Genomic DNA, 16456 nt, shown 5'->3' with positions numbered 1-16456 from the left:
CAGCCCTGCTGCCAGGGAACGAAGATAACAGCTGCATCATCCACCAGCTTTACTGAACACCCAGAATTTGAGGAATGTGCAGTTCAGGGCATTTTCAAGCAGGAACAGACTGCAGAGCCAATGCTTCGAACGCCGCTCCAGCCCCGCTCTCCCCCTCCGAGACAAGATGCCATCACATTTACAGGCAACGAATTCCAAAGCTGGCTTTGTCCATGTATGGCCAAAATCAGGGATACAAAGGGACGTTTTGCAGAAAGCATCATTTGTCTTTGGAGAGTACAGAGATAAGAGCCCTGCCGTATCTTAGCTAGCTAGAGCTGAAGTCCCTATTGCCCCAGGACTTCAAGGTACGGCTGCTCCGAGATCTCAGGTGACGGAGATCCCCTTGCTTTCGAAAGAGCAGAGGTCACTGCTTTTAGTTACAAATCAGGTAACTTCATTACCAACAGTTCCTGCTGCCTCCGACGCTCTACAAGGCGGTATGTGCACGTATACATTTCCTTGTGAAATATAGGACTTCTATGAGCCATCGATAATCCCAGGATAGCACAGCATGCTGCTTTGACGGCTGAGCCCGGATCTGGGAGAGGCGGCCGTCTGGGTCTCTCTCAGGGGACTTTCCCTGTGCACTTGTCTATTTTTCTGAAAAATAATTACAGCTTCGGAGAAAGCAGCTGCACTGGGTTTTGACGTGACCCCAGACCATCCCTAGCACTGTCTGCAGCCGATGGTGCAGATATGCTATCCGGCCATCTAACAGAGCATCCATCACCCCGGTACCAGGGACTCTGATGTTACAGGGATGAGGATCATAGGAGACACCATGTATATCACAGCCCATTTTCAGTCCTTGTGCCCACGCAGCTCCCAGGAGAGGGTCACACGTGCCAGGAACAAGAGGCAACGTGCTGAGACGCAAGGAAGAAGTAGGATCGAGCAGACTAGACCCCAAAGCAAAGAGGAAGAAGCAAACCGAGGGCTAGCAAACCTATCGCAGCGACACGCCGACCCCTGTGGCCTGGGGCAGCTGGAGCACAGATGGACCGAAGTCCCCGGCAACATTTAACGACCTCGCGGTGCCATTAACACGCCTGTCTGTGCTGAGAAGGGAAAGATTAGCTGCATCAGCTTGGAAGGCAAATCGCTCGCCTGTCCTACCAACCACGAGAGGAATGCAGGCGGCAGCGAGCCACACACGACGGGGACGGGGGGACGAATCCCAGAGGCATGCCGGCTGTTAACGCTACCTCGTGTTTAGCCAGGGTCAGGCGGGACATGTTTTATGGCTGCTTGGTCTCCAATGTGGGATCGAGCAGTCATAAAACCTTAGGGGAAAGGGCTGGACTCTGCATGCCATGCAACGTCCCAACAGAAGAACGGGCATAAAGCAGGGGCCCTGGATTCAAGGCAGCCACCCGCCCGTCTGGGGAAGCACTGCTTTCCAGTAAGCGGCCAATGCAATAGGAAGCAAATGCTAATTCCCTCCCCCCCCGGAGAAGGCAATGGGTGATGGGGACTCATGCATGGGTTATTTGATACCTCAACAGCTGCATGCAACAGCTGGATTAATCAGCTGGTTGCAAAGCCTGGCATGAGGAGCACGTGCGTTGTCTGCTCTGACGTTATGCAGCGCAGGGTCTGTCCTCTAGCCTCACGTTCCCAGGGAGGCGCTGAGGATGCCCTTTCCTTCCTTCGAATTTGGCCATTCCCTTGCCATCGGCACGCCCACGATTCAGAGGGCATCTTTGCACAGGACAGCAATGGGTCTAGCATGCCAAAGAGAAAAGCACACCTACCCCGGCCATGAGACATCTGCCAGGAGACATCCCTCCTGCCCCGTAGCGCCTGCCGCCTCTGCCAGCTGGGGAATCATTGAATTGCAGGGGAAGCAGGGCTGGAAGGGACCTCCAGCCCGACCCTCTGCCGGAGCCAGGATCAGCCCTGTCCAAACCGCCCCAGACAAATCCATCATCTAACCTGCTCCTAAAACCACCGTCAGCCCTAACACGAGGCATCACACCCGAACGTGCCACAGGGAAATCAGGGGGACCACGGCAGGCAGTGTCCTGCTGCTGTACAAGATTATTAATACATGCTCAAGAGATCCCAGGCAGAAACCATGCCCCCTGCTACCGAGGAAGGCAAACACCCTCCAGTCCATACCAGCCTGACCAGGGGGTAAAATTCCTTCCTGACCCCAAACGGGACATCGGTCTGACCCTGAGCAGAGGGGCAAGACCCTCCAGCCAGAAACCTCCAGCTTCAAGGCCCAGCAGGAGAATGGCACACCAGGAAGAAAGAGCCCGGGGTCGAAAAACATCAAATAAAATCCACCGCAAGCCTCTTCCATGGCAGCACAGACCATGTCAGTAGGCCACTGGGTCAGGCTGTGACTAATTTCATGTATGCAACACTACATCACCAGGATCTCACGGTGCATTTGATTCACACAACATCCCAACAAGGCAGAGGTGCAGACCGCAGCTCGCACGGCCCGCCGCGGGCTTCCGGCTACTATATATGACAGCTTATAGACACAGTCAGACAGATGCCGGCATACACAATGCATGTAGAGTACAATACAGTATGCATATTATATACCTTTCTACACACATATACGCTGTGCAAGCGTGACGTGTATATACCCTCACACAGATAAGACACACACATGCCATCACACCAGCACGCCCACTTCAGAAAGCACAAAAGCAGCTATAAAACTTGAATCAAAGCTCACCAACATGAAAAACTTTTCACAGGTGCTGAGCAACACAGCTCTAACGTGTCAAAAAGTCACGGCCCAGGCTTCACACTTTTGCTGAGTCCCCTCTCTGTGAAACGACCGGGTGTGCTTTTTCACTGAGAGTCAGACGCCGCGCTCCACAATCAGAAAAGCCCCCCGACTCCCGTGAGAAATCGCCGAGGTGCCTATAGCCCCAGCTAAATGGCTGTACATACCAGTTCTCGAGCCGAACGGGAGATAGAGGAACAGACACGGCCACGCCGAAGACGTCCAGGGTTTCTTCCTTCCCAAGGCGCCTCCTGAGTCACGACTTTGGATTTCTTTCCCAGCCCTGTGAAGAGACAGAGTTATCCATGCGATGCACGCTGGAAGGGCCTCCTAGCAATTGTTTGCCAGCGCCTGCAGTCTAACCCGCGCAACTGGGAAATGCAGCGTTTCCTTCCAGTGCCGAAGCAGAGGGAGGCTTAAGTATTTGCAGATTCCCCTACGACACCCGCTGTCTGCGATTCGTGACCGCGATCCTCGGGCGGGACGGAGAGCAAAGCACGGTTTGGAGGCTCCGGGCAAGGGGTATGACGAAGCACGCTGACTTTGGAGGAGGACGTGGGCCGGGGGAGCATGCAACAATATAGGAAGGTGAATGGAAAGGACTTCCCAGCAATTTTGGCTAGTCCCCTGATCTATTAAAGTGGCTGGATCTAATCCTCAATCCCGATACTCCTCCGAATCAAGGGTCGTGTAGACAGGCGCAGACCCGTTTTACTCTCAGCCTGAGCAGAGCGAACAGCAGTGGGGAGGCTTCCCTGCCAGGTCAGTAAAACCAGAAGGGCTGAAGCCATCATGGTTACCTTTCCAGGTAAGTATGCACTAGGCAACGTTGCCTTTCCATGCACAGCTGCAGCTGCTTGCTCTTCCTGCCCTGCTCACATCACCCGTCCAGGCTCACTTCTCACACACTGCAATGCACCTTTTCTCCAGTTTTGAGAGATGCAGTCATACCCTGCTCCAGACCACTGCGGCAAGGGTCATTTCCAAGCCAGCTGCTAGGACCATGTCACCCTTGGCTTTTCCTCTCTCCAATGGCTTTCCCATCCTCTATCACTGCCGTCTGCACTGCACTGTGCAATCCCCACCTCACCCATTACCGTGTCCACTACTGAAACGCCGACTCCCACCTTGGTTCAGCTCATGGGGTCAGCCTCCGTCACCTGCTTTTCCAACATAGCCCTTTTCCCACCCAAGAAAAGCAGTCCACGTGCGTCCCCTGAAAGTCGTGTCATTCTCCTCCATCATAACACAACCCTTGCAGCAACCCTACACAAGCACCGTACAATGGTGTGGTCGCTAGTCCCACCACCTACCACGCTGCCCAGTATTACCAAGCCAAATATGATATCCCCTGCCACGTGACCCGCTCGGTATTGCTGCCCACAGCTTGGGGGTCACGGATCTGACGTCTACATCGTGCACGAGGAGCCTGACAAGACCTCTCACGACCCGGGCCCTTGTTTTGCATGTGGGGCAGCAGGACGGGACAGGGTACAGATGCGAGAGAAAGGGGAATTCCTCAACACGCTCCCTTCTGCACCTAAGCATCAAAGCAACACATTCGCTTTGAGTGCCCATCCCTTCTGCACCGGGGCGCATCGTGAACGGGATCCAGCCCACGGGCCGGAAACACCCCTGGGTCTCCATGCAGCCCCATTAACAGCTCTGCATGTGGCAGGTTACGGCCAAAGATGAATAACTGCCTGGTTTTATTGCAGGTGAGCTCAGCCAACAGGCAATCTCTCACCATCCATCACAGAAGAGACAAGTACAAGCAAATATTATGGTTGTGCCTGTTAACACTTTTCATTTGAAAGCAATGTAGTTACATGCAAAGTGGGTCCTGCCCGGCGGCTCCTGGCAAGATGCCCTTGGGTCTTATCTGCCATGGGGACATCAGGGAAACCTTCCACCCTCCTGCACCGCGGGGAGCCCAGGGCAGGCAATGCTCCCGTGACCAGACCTGGTATCAAGCCTTTTCGTCGGACGTGGCTTTTAGCTGGTGGCACTGAAATCATTTAAGACGGACACCGAGAGTTATAGCCTGGCCTGCTATCACTCTGCATGCACCAGCAAAAAATGCAACCGTTGGCTGCTGCTTCCTTCTGAGCCAGCTGGATCTAGGGAAAGTCACGTCGTTTTCCAGCTCCTGGACTCAGACATTTCCTAGGCTGCCACTCCTTGAGCACAGAGAGGTCGTTAGCCATGCTAGTCAGAAGTCATGGCAGAGATGCACCTTACAGACTCTGATGTAGTCAGTCTATAAGGTGCATCTCGACCTTGCCACCTACCATTCCATGAGACCTGGGGTGCCGCCACCCATCCACCCCCAACCCCAAATTGAGAGCGCAACTTTGGCTGAAACATGAAAGACAAGACCAGACCTCGGGGTCACAACGTCAAGCCCCGCGGCCGAAACCTGCCACAGCGGCATTTGACTGCGTAGCCAAAAAGCAGCGTGCATCGCCCTGCAGCATAGCAGATTTAATAAGAGGGAGGTCCCGTTACACGGTTCAAGTTACCTACCTACAGGCACACACGTGCAATGCATATAATGCACACCTGTAACGTGCCCTGGGATGGATGGAGAGCACGGGACACCTTCAGAGAACCGAGGGCCTGAATTGGCTTTCTAGGTGCCCAGCACTTCTGAACCCAAACCACTTCTATTTCAGGATCTAAAACCTGATTGCAGACCCTGAATGCAGGACCCAAGGTCTGATATTTCAGAATATACTAGAGACCAAAGACCCGCATCTACAGCCCCATTTAGCTGCTCGTGCGTATAAACACTTTCAGGCCCGGGCCCTTAATTCCTTCAAGCAAGGTGATTAGGGGGACCATGTGTATTAGCTTTGTCTTCTTTTATCTGGATCAGGATATAATTCATTTAAAAAAACTAAATAAATAAAAATCATGCCCAAATACAGACGCGGGTTTGTTTCTTCCTCATTCTTTGATTTTTAATCCTGCCAAATCAGCCCTTGCTGAGAAATGAGCTGATTCAAAGAACAACCACGAACGCACTTCTCAGTGAAAAGGCAAAAAAATATAAAAAAAATCCAAAAATAAAAAAATCAGAAGGCCAAATGCTCTGCCCTTGTACATCAGGAGTTTTAAGTCAAAGCCAATTTACACCAAGGGAGGAGCTGGCTCTGGGTTGCCATCAGGGAGGCAGCCAGCACACACTCCCCTAATTTACCATGCCCAGCAGCGAGCTGTTCTCAGAAACTTTCAGATCTGCCACAACTCAAATGTTTCTATTGGATATAATGGGATTTATTACTTCTGGGCTCTTTGGACATCCTTCAAACTCAAGGCGGATGTCAGGGCAGCACGGTCCAGTAGCATCCTCTCTGACGGCTGAACTAGCTGCAGGCAAAGGGGAGGCTCAGCAACACGGCCAGCTGTTCAGCTACATAGACATTACCAAGATGACATACCGAAGGATTCATCTTTAACTTTTCCTTTACGCGAGATAGGGTTTACTACTGTTGATGGTGAAAATGGGGCAAGAGGGACCTTACAGAGGGATCGCACCGTGCATTTCCAGCACAGATCAGAAGAGAACCGGCTGCCCTGGCCCTAGCAAGTCAGGCTTATAGCTGGTTGCTGACCATCAGGAATAATGCAGGGAAAACCATCCATGCCATGCAACAACTCTGCCCCCAGCTCCATGCAGCTGATACAGAGGACAAATGAGCAGAGCGGTGTTTCTCCCTGGAGGTATGGGCTGGGTCCACCCTCGCATACCCTTCTGCAGACAGCCCTACTCCAAGCTCATGGGGGTCGAAGGGACTCCAGCCCCATGGGGGTTCAAGTTGAAAACAGCACCAAACACAGCCTAAGGAAGCAAATTAGGAAAGAAGAGGAAATGGTGGTGATGGAGAGCAACCAATATGCACCAGAAAGGGTCCAGTTGTGCACTGGTTGCCCTCACCTGCAGCAGTCACTGCTGATCTGCACAGGTGGGTGAGCAAGGGCAGGACTGGGCCCAGCAGTTTTGCACAGATGCCTGAACCCGCATTATTAATGGTCACTCCGATTATGGAAAGTGAATGATTTTCCAAGCAGCCTAAGCAATTTTGCCCCTCATTCACTTTGGTCTCATTAAGCCAGGAGTAAGAGCCAAGCTGACCCAGTCTCTCATTCTCATGCCAACGCGCTGGGGTATTCCCCTGAGCAAAGCAGCTCCCGAGGTCCCTTCCAGCCCTAATGTCTACGAAATATGAAAGCTTGTCCCAAGCCCAAAGATGGTTTGCAAAAGCTCCTGGTATTATCATAGCATCCCAAGGGCCCAGGAAGGGCTGAGACTGCAGCATGCCACGCACTCCACGTGCATACAGAAAGAGCGATCTCACAGACGAGACAGCGGCCGTGGCAGGCGAACGAGGGCCAAGGGAGAGCAAAGGCTCTGCAAAAGGTCACGCAGCGGAGGACTCAGATCTCCTGACTCCCGGCCTAGTGTCTTATTCAGCCGGATGGCGTTAAGACTGCAGTCCCTGAGAGCATGAGACGCATGCAATGCCCAGCACAACAGGGATGCCATGAACTACTGCAATTCCAGCAAATAAGTAAGAAAGCAAAAAAACTGGGATTTTATTTATTGTATGTGCATGTATACACCCACACCCACCCAACACCCACCCCGGCAGATCGAGGATTTTGAAAAGGGGGGAGCAGGTGGTCTAGCACATCACCCCATGTAATACAATGCATTCTTCTCCAGTTAAAGAGCAACTAGAAGCATTACTAATATGCTGGGGGGGCAGCGCTATCTTATTCAGTTTAAGGTCAAAACAAAAACAAATATACCTATTACAGTGCACACTCATTTGCTGGGTTATATATTAAATTTTTAAAAAATCATAATAAAAAACGATCAAAAGATATTGTGGCATTAGTCCTGTAGTCATTATAGTTCAAGGCACATCTCATATTCAGATAGCCTGTCTTGACAGTGCATCCGCTACTTCGCTGTCAGTCATTTCTACACCTGAGTCAATATTACCACACCCGAGTTACGGTGTTTAGCTAGAGCTAAAACAGTCCTCAGGGCTGCAAAATAAGAAGAGAGACTTTACCAGGACTGGCTAACAGGCAGAAAGACTGCAGAAGACAAGGCAGTTGAATAGTGGAACATCACAACCCTTATAAAGAAGAGAGGGTCCTTAACACGTGTGGAGTGGAAAGAGATTAGCAGGAATCAGGTTGATGATAACAAGCCATGAACCGACTCAAATACTGCTGCCTCTCCCAGACCGTAGGTTTTAAAGCTCTGGTGGAGCAGGACTGAAAGGGGTGAGGGGTGCAACTGCACCCCCCCCGGATCCGCCCACATGTGCATATGCATGCATTAGTTCACTTATCTGTAAGCCTCTTGGAGTACAGACTGTCTCCTGCCATGGCAGAGCATCACAGGGTTGGAAGGGATCACAAGGCTCCTCCAGTCCAACCTGAAAATGGAGCTTGCCAGGACCAAAGCAACCCTGCTCAGCACATGGACGCACCTCGGTAGGGCCGTACTCAGAGCATTGGGTTAAGTCTGTCTATCGTACGCTGGGGTCCTTCAAGAGCTACTGCTCTCCAAACAAATGGCCGTGCCAGGACGGGGTGGGGGAGAGGAGTATATGAAATTTGTTCCATTTGTAAACACAGCTCTGAACCCGTGACCTGACCTCCCAGATAACCACAGTCATCGCTGCACCCTGACGGATGCAGTCATTTATTCTGCTCGCTGTAGTGGAAAGCCAGAGATCTGGAGACCAGATCGATCCTCACCATCACACACCCAGCCCAGCCAGGGGACCGTCTCATCCGTCTCAGCACTTGAGAAGAACGAGTCAAACAGCCCTGCCTAGTACCAGTAAATCTCTACATCTGGTTCAGAAATGTCTGTGCTCTCTCCTGAGTAATAGTGCAGGGCCCCGGGATGAGTGAACACGAGCTCTGCTCTTTCGTTTTTACACGCGCAGGCTAAATTGTCATCGTTTTGGGCTTAGGGAGAGCGAGAGGCTAAGAATGAGGTCACTGCCAGGCCTCGAAGACCTACATTCAAAAAGGAAGGACAAATTTATCACATCAGCTGCTGCATTTTGTCATCCAACCGTCTCCTCTGATAAGGCAGAGAGATCAGGAGGCCGAGATAAAATCCACAACCACGCTAATTTAAAACATACAACGCCACCGCATGTGCATGCACATCCAGCTGCAGCCTCCAGCTTGACCCCAAATTACCTTTTGGGACCTTTGAGTCAGAGTTTCGTGTCCTGCTTTCTGAAGGCTTGATGGAGCCCACCAGAAAGCAGTCTCTGCCCCCGCGGCCCCTATCACTATGAAGACACGTGGACAGCCCAGGGATACAGCACACTCACCTTACCCACAATTCTCACTCAGTGGCAACATTTTTCCAAAAAATGTTATGAATTCTCCTAAAAAGATTTTTAAAAAACTTTTTAAACAAACCCGAGGGGAGAGGCCTCACCCAGGACACGGGTCCTATCAGCCATGCCTTGGCCACTCACCACCTTCTCATGGGAAATTTCAGACCTGCTTTAATAATGGCTATTATCACAGGTCATGACTTGCAGGGACAAAGGTTTCTGGTTGGCCTTCTGTGCCATCAAGGGGTATTACCTCCATGCTGTGGTCAGGGAATGATGGCACACAGAGACAAAGGGACTTGACCAAGGTTGCCCTGAAGTCCGAGGAAGACCGTGGAATTGAACCGGTGATGCCGAGCTCCCTCCCTTGAGCCCAGAGCATCCTCCAGTGCCTGCAGCTCCCCTGCTCTCTGCTAGCACCAAGACTGCCCTCCTGGGGATGCCCACATCCACACGTGCACTTTAATGCGCATTAGCTTATTTTAATGCGGATTAAAGCATCACTAAAAAACCTATGCTGCTTACTTAATGTGCATTAAGACAGACCAATGCACATTTTCTTAGTACCTCACCATGGAGGGCATTTTTACACATGTAAGCGCCCAGCACTGAAACGCTTGCACTTGTATAAGTGGCAAAATGAATATCAGCACTGAGAAAACGGCGGCAGTGGGTGCGCTTTTGAGCTCACACCCATCGAAGGTGCTTTAATTTAAAAGCACGTTGCCACCATTTTCTACGCATTTTGCTGCTTATACCACTGTACACAGCGCGGCACAGTGCGCGTCTAAATGGGCAGACCCGATTAATGCATCTAAATGCCCCGAGGTACTAGATTTAACGTGCGTTAACGCTTGTGTAGACGCACCCTAAGTGCTGCAGAGACTACAGAGCAGCAGATATGCAACTCCCCAACAGGTAACCCCAGGGAGGGAAGTCCCACTGAGCCACCGGGTCGGCCTCTGCGCCTTGGCTCCACCAAAGCTGTGACGCTTCCTCACCTGTGGCACAAAACAGCAGGGGCAGGCACCCTGTGGCTTGGTCCCAAATCTGCTGGCGATATTGGGAAGCCTTCCCAACTGGCATCCATGAGTTTTGCAACTGGATTCCCAGCTAGGAAGAACTTAGTATTTCCTTGTGCACCTAGCACAAAGCCATCTCTGTCCCAAGGCTGCATTCAAGGGCGTAGCAGGGTTGGTGGTGGGTGGGGCAGGACTCAGACTTTACCCCAGGGAAACATGCCTCACATGCCTGATTACAGGTGCCTAAACACAGCCCCAGGACAGCAATGCAGCTTAGGATCACAGAGGGAGCCAGAGCCAGCGTCTCCAAAACGGGAACCCAGCCCCACCTGACCTGAGCTCCTCTGCTCCATCCTAGCTAATGCATCTCAACATTTCTCCCCAAGGGAAACCCACAGGCTGCTCCACTCCCTGTCCCTCTGTGTGCAACACCCCCACGGAGCTCAGATAAAAGGCACGGGTCAAGGTAGTCCTTGCCGCACACAAAAGCAGCCCTGGGAATGGGGGGGACATCCAGCCTTGCCTAGCAAAGGACATCAGACCCCGGTCCTAACCCAGTGTGCAGGGACCATCACCCTGCACAGCCGTCTCGCCACAACAGTGCAGCAGGCTTGCTCCTCTGCAGCAACACGTGGCCAGGTTTATTCCCCTGGTGTCAGTATATTGCTCCTCGCCTTCAGGAGATGGGGCTTTGAGGAGCAGAAGCAAAACCCTCTTTCTTTATGCACCAGGTAGATGCCCTTCCCTGTGCAATATGACCATGCAGGCCCACTCGGTTAGGGGTGGCGGAGGGAGGTCTTCCACTAAAGGAGGAAGCTTTAAAGCCCAAGTCCTCTGCTGCTTTCACCTTGGGTGGGGCGAATATATTCCCTCCAGTCCACAGGATGTGCTCTTTATTACCGGTACCACACCAACAGCATCCTATAAGCTGCACCTCTGGACGAGCACAATTTTCCCTGCACACTCGGCTCCCTAAAGTAGCAGCAACAATGAGCAAACTACGCATCTGTAGCCCGGCGGGGCTCCCTAGCTGTGTTGAAGAGGCTTCTCCCTGCAAAGTGGAGGTCTGGGGGGTCTTGGTTCATACCGATGTGTCTGCAAATACACCTGTTGCAAGAGTCTTCTTGGTTACCAGCTCTCCATCTTCTTCCAACTCTGGGCCAGGCTCAATCAGCTCACTCTGGGTGCGCAGAAATGGCCGGGCAGACACCAATTCACCTGCTATGTTGGTCACCATCGATGGGTCTTTTCCACCCCAAGAAAACCAAGGACCTCTCAGCTTCCAGGCTCACCTGTCTAATGCAACCTTGCAACAGCAGCCATCCTCACCCCCTCCGACTCGAGCCTCGCCTGCCTGTCAGCACGTTGCACCTAGCATCCAACCGGCTCGTACACAGGACCGAACGGCATCCGAAAATGGCTGGTGGCAGCGTGAGCGCGTGCAGAGGAAGGCATCAGGGACAGATAGCCACAGGAAAGAGGGAGGAGAAGGGAATGCAGGAGGCAGAGGAAAAATAGGAAATGAGAGGAGGAATAGGAAGTCGGATGATAGCATTTCATCCCAAGGGGCCTAGCTACTCAGCTGCCAGTGTCATACTATGAGACAGAGTACGAAGGAAAGTCCCGACCACACAAATCGGGTAACGGGGGGATGAAGCAATAAGCCATGGTCCTCATCCACCAAGAACCACCACCCCTCTCAGCCTCTGCAGCCATCCCTGGCACTGAGAGCAAGAGGCTCGTGGGAACGTGTGTGGGCACGGCTGGCGACTCTTTAAAGACTGCCACGTGCCTCAAGCATGCGTGCAAAGAGATGATCTACTTGCTGATGCACGCCGACCACAAGCAAACCCACTCCCCGCCCCCACAGACACACACACGCATCTGCTCAGAGCACCCGGGAGCCTCAAATCTTCTCTACCCAGGATCTTATCAGGAGTCCCGATTTGCAGAAAAGGTCAAAACAGCTGTCATCAAGGAAGAGAATAACCAGCTTGGCAGAAAGTCCACAAGACAAGAAAGCCCAAATTCACGGAGGAGCCCTCCCTGGATTTACTCGTAGGTCATTCATCATCTCAGGCTCCCTGGAGGGGCAACAAGGAGCTTTTCTTCTCTAGGTTGGTTGCAGCCATCCCACCTTCTTTGATTTTTTTTTTTGGAGGCAACTGAAACAAAACCTCTCACTCTGGATGAGAGACGTCTACAAAGCTTTGGACACCTAAATCCAAGCGTCCAGTGTCTCCACGGCACGACGCTGAAGGATGCACCCTTTAGACGGAAGAGCGCAGGGACTTTTCTATGGCATTGCTCAGAAATGCATGCATGAATCAAAGCTAATACACAAGCCTAAGAAAGTCTTTGAAACCAATTCAATTTTCATCAGAAACTACTTAGGAACCGCAGCTGCTTGGCACCGCGGTGCTAGTTCATTAGCAGAGAGGTAGTCAGGATTCTTGTATTTATGCCCTAATTAGACAAAAGCAACTTTCTTTTTTCTTTTTGCTTTTGCCATGATTTGGGGGGATTTCAGCTGAAAAACCAACAGTCCATTTGCACTCGCCTGTTTATACTGTTTTCCCAGAAAGCCCCATCTGGCCTGGAAAGGAAGCATCTACCAAGGACCTGTTTGACTGGAAACTTGCAGTCGGCCCTGCTGGGAAGCACCGGGAAACCTGGGTCCACCGGCACCACCCAAACCAGCCCTACAACTTCACGGGCCGTGGCAAACACATCCATCACCCAGACACAGCTTGTGCCACCATTTAGCACGGTCACAGAGACGCATGGGCAGCAGTCTGTGGAAAACTGAAGTCCCAGAAAGGTAGGCGTGTGGAAACTAATTGGAAGCGAGAGTAATTTTCTTCCATTTACTCAAGAGGATAATTACTTTGGATAGGGCCGCATACCCTTTTGGCTTGTAATTAGCCAGTAAACCAGGTCAGGGTTTGCTTCATATTAGCAAGACTCTACTAGGGGTTGTGCTTTTGCAGCCAAAGAAAACAAATCTGTGCCTACCTTTCACCACAGGAATAACTTCTCAGCATCCAGCGCAGTTGCCAGGGGAATGAATAGCTCCTGAAGCAAGCTCTTCAAGCAGATTAAGCAAGCACAGACGAAAAGGGAGGACAGCAGAGGCAGATGGCGGCACAAAGCACGTGCCTGGCACACGCGGCGACGTGATGGCACGCCAGCCAGAGGAAGGCTGGTCTCGCGGCGAGGCTGTGAGCCTGGGACTTTGGTGCAGTCTTCTGCTCTATTGCAAGCTCCCTACAAGACCCCAGGCAGGTGCCTTCCTGCAAACAGGGGAAAATAACTCTGCCCTAATGCATGGGGGTGTTGTGAAGACAAGCGGGGTAATGATGGCCGCCATCAAGTCCCTGCAGGGGGGCTGCAAAGAGGATGGAGCTGGGCTGGTCTCAGTGGTGGCAGACAACAGAAGGAGCAATGGGCTCAAGTTGCAGCAAGGGAAGTCGAGGTTGGATATTAGGGAAAACTCTCATTAGGAGGGTAATAAAACACTGGAACAGGTTACTCAGAGAGGTGGTGGGATCTCCATCCTCGGAGGTGTTGAAGACCCGGGTAGACAAAGCCTTGGCTGGGATGATGTAGTTGGGGCTGGCCCTGCTTGGAGCAGGGGTTGGACTAGATGGGACCTCCTGAGGTCCCTTCCCACCCTTGTTTTCTGTGATTTTATGATATGTGGGGACATGCAGATGCATGTACGCATGGATTTTCCTCATGCGTGCGTGTGCTTATGTCCACAAAACTCATTGACAATGACTGAGAAATGCTCACATAACTACCCTAAGAGACACAGGCCTCACCCCTCTGTCAAACTAGCGAGCTACTGGAGTTTTAATATACCGTCACCCTTGCAAAGCGCTAATGACTTAGTCCTGAGCACAACCATCAAAAATGACTCCCAGGGAGGAAGGATGCGGACATCTATCCCAGCCTCTGCAGCCGACTCACTGAGCACCTTGGGCAAGTTGCTTCACCCATCTGTGCTCAATCTTTTCAGGTGTAGAAGAGGGAATCCTACCTACCGCAGAAGGGTGCTACTGAGCTGATGGGCTGTGGTGGATGACAGAGCAAGGAGCAACGGGATCAAGTTGCAGCAAGGGAAGTTGAGGTTGGATAGTCGGAAAAACCTTCTCATGAGGAGGGTAGTAAAGCACTGGAACAGGTTACCCAGAGAGGTGGTGGAGTCTCCACCCTTGGAGGTGTTGAAGACCCGGGTAGACACAGCCTTGGCTGGGATGATGTAGTTGGGGCTGGTCCTGCTTGGAGCAGAGGGTTGGGACCTCCTGAGCTCCCTGCCCAACCTCACTGTCTATGAGTCTAGGCTTGCTTTATGAAGACAGACAAGGTCGCTGCATCCAAAAGCTTGCAACCCAAGGTCCAAAATGTGATGGAAGATCATAGGGAGTTAATGGAGTCTGATAAGGATCTGGGTGAGGAAAGGACTACCCAGGACCTCATTCAATGAGTAGCCGAGTCTTATCCTCCCATGCAAGTTGTGCTCCCACCACCTCTAAACTCACCTGCCTCATAATTACAACTCTCCCTAAAAACCAGGACAGCCATAAAAACAGAGCTCCCAGGCCAGGTGAGTAGAAACAGGTAAGCTCTTCTGTTCTATCTGAGCAATAAAACTGAATGACTCAAGCCTATGGACCTTCAAAGCCAATGAGAAAAATAATCAAGGTGCACCAGCTTCTCTGGTTGCTCGAGCAGTTGGCAGCAAAGCACATTAGAGGAAAGGACTCGGATGCTAGACGGTCCTGATAAACTGGAGAAATGATCTGACAACCGGAGGGGGACATTTAGTAAAAACTAGTGCAAAGCACACCACTTGGAAGACAAATGGCAGATTCAACGCTGCAACCTGGGGAGCGACTGGCAAGTTTGCAGCAAGACCCGAAAGGATCGGGGGGCAAAAGTGGATCAGATGCTGGATTATAAATCAACAGTGTAATCCAACTGCAAAAACAACTAATGGCATCCAGGGATGCTTTGAACAGGAGTGCCCTATGCAAGGCACAAAAGCCGACACTTACACCCTGCCCGTCACCGGCATCCAGGTCTGGGCACCTCACTTCAAACAAAAAAGATGCAGACGCTGGGGAAGATTCACGAGTATAAGAAACAAAAAGTATAAGAAATTTAGGGAACATGCTATACAAGGAAAGATGGGAAGAACTGGGATTACCTAGATCAGAGAACCACTGAAAACGCCGAAAAAAGGGTGCTTATGAAGATAATGGTGACTGTCTCAGGCCATAAGACCTCATAGATATAAATGGCAATGTGATGTTGGTTAAATATAAGAAAGATGCCAATTCTAAGCATGACTAAGCAATGGCACACGTTATCACAGAAATCAGCTACAGCCCTTTTACAGGAGGTTTTGAACGCAGGTTTGGCAAACATGTGTCTGGGATGGTTTAAACCAGGAGGGTTTTGCCTTCAGCAAGGATCTGGGCTAACTGAATCCAGGCAGTCCCTTCCAGGCCTATTTTCATTTTTTTAACCTTTCTGAATCTCCGTATGTCAACACCTCCTTTTCCTCCTCTGCATGTTGAACTTACTAAAAAGTGTATAAGCACAGGCCAGGAGGCATCGGTGGCATGAATGTCCACGCCTTTCCTGTCCCAAGCTGCTGCATTTTGATTACGTTTCCTACTTTTTTAAAGAGCTGATGCATTTCTTTTCTTCAAACCTGCAACAAAGGACATCTGACAACTTTGCAAAGAATGAAAAAGGAGGGGGTGCTAAAACGAGCAAGATCTTCCAGGAAAAACCTACTTTTTAACTATCTCTGCGTCTAACCTCAAAGGCACGGACTGTGGGCTTGACTTGGTCCACCAAGCCAGGATGCAGATACCTGAAGGGTGAAGATGGGGATGCTGCACAACCTGCAGCGGATCGAAGTTTTGCCAAGCAGCCAGGAGGCAGAGCAACGTCCCGCTTTCTACCGCATCAGGCATGGAGCTGCCTCCTGGTCCTACCCATGGTGCGGGCACACTTTGCCACGGATTTCGGGGGTCTCCAATGGGCTCATCACACGGGCTAGGAGGGCTGTGCCGGGCAGCCCGGCCAACGCGCACCCAGCTCGGATGTGCCCTTTGAGCTCTGGGCATTTCTCTAGCTGCAAACACGCTCAACTTCCTGGTGGGCTTGAGATCCTGCTGAACACCTGTTCGCGCCCGCTTGCAAACGCGCCATGCAAACGCTGAGGATGGCGTCAAGGGAGAGAC

General features: G+C 51.6%; 1 protein-coding gene across 3 annotated transcripts in view; it reads right to left on the bottom strand.

Annotated features, from left to right (window-relative positions):
- LPP (LIM domain containing preferred translocation partner in lipoma) overlaps nucleotides 1–16456 on the bottom strand; it is a 425329-nt gene that overhangs the window by 394143 nt on the left and 14730 nt on the right. For all 3 annotated transcript variants that reach the window (XM_014607111.3, XM_059731261.1, XM_019499042.2), the window contains exon 2: nucleotides 2959–3074. The gene's annotated coding sequence lies outside the window, so the exon portion shown is untranslated. The remainder of the gene's footprint in view (nucleotides 1–2958; nucleotides 3075–16456) is intronic.

The sequence above is a fragment of the Alligator mississippiensis genome, chromosome 7, assembly GCF_030867095.1.
Source record: "Alligator mississippiensis isolate rAllMis1 chromosome 7, rAllMis1, whole genome shotgun sequence".
Lineage (NCBI taxonomy): Eukaryota > Metazoa > Chordata > Crocodylia > Alligatoridae > Alligator > Alligator mississippiensis.
This window is presented reverse-complemented; position numbering and strand designations above follow the sequence as displayed.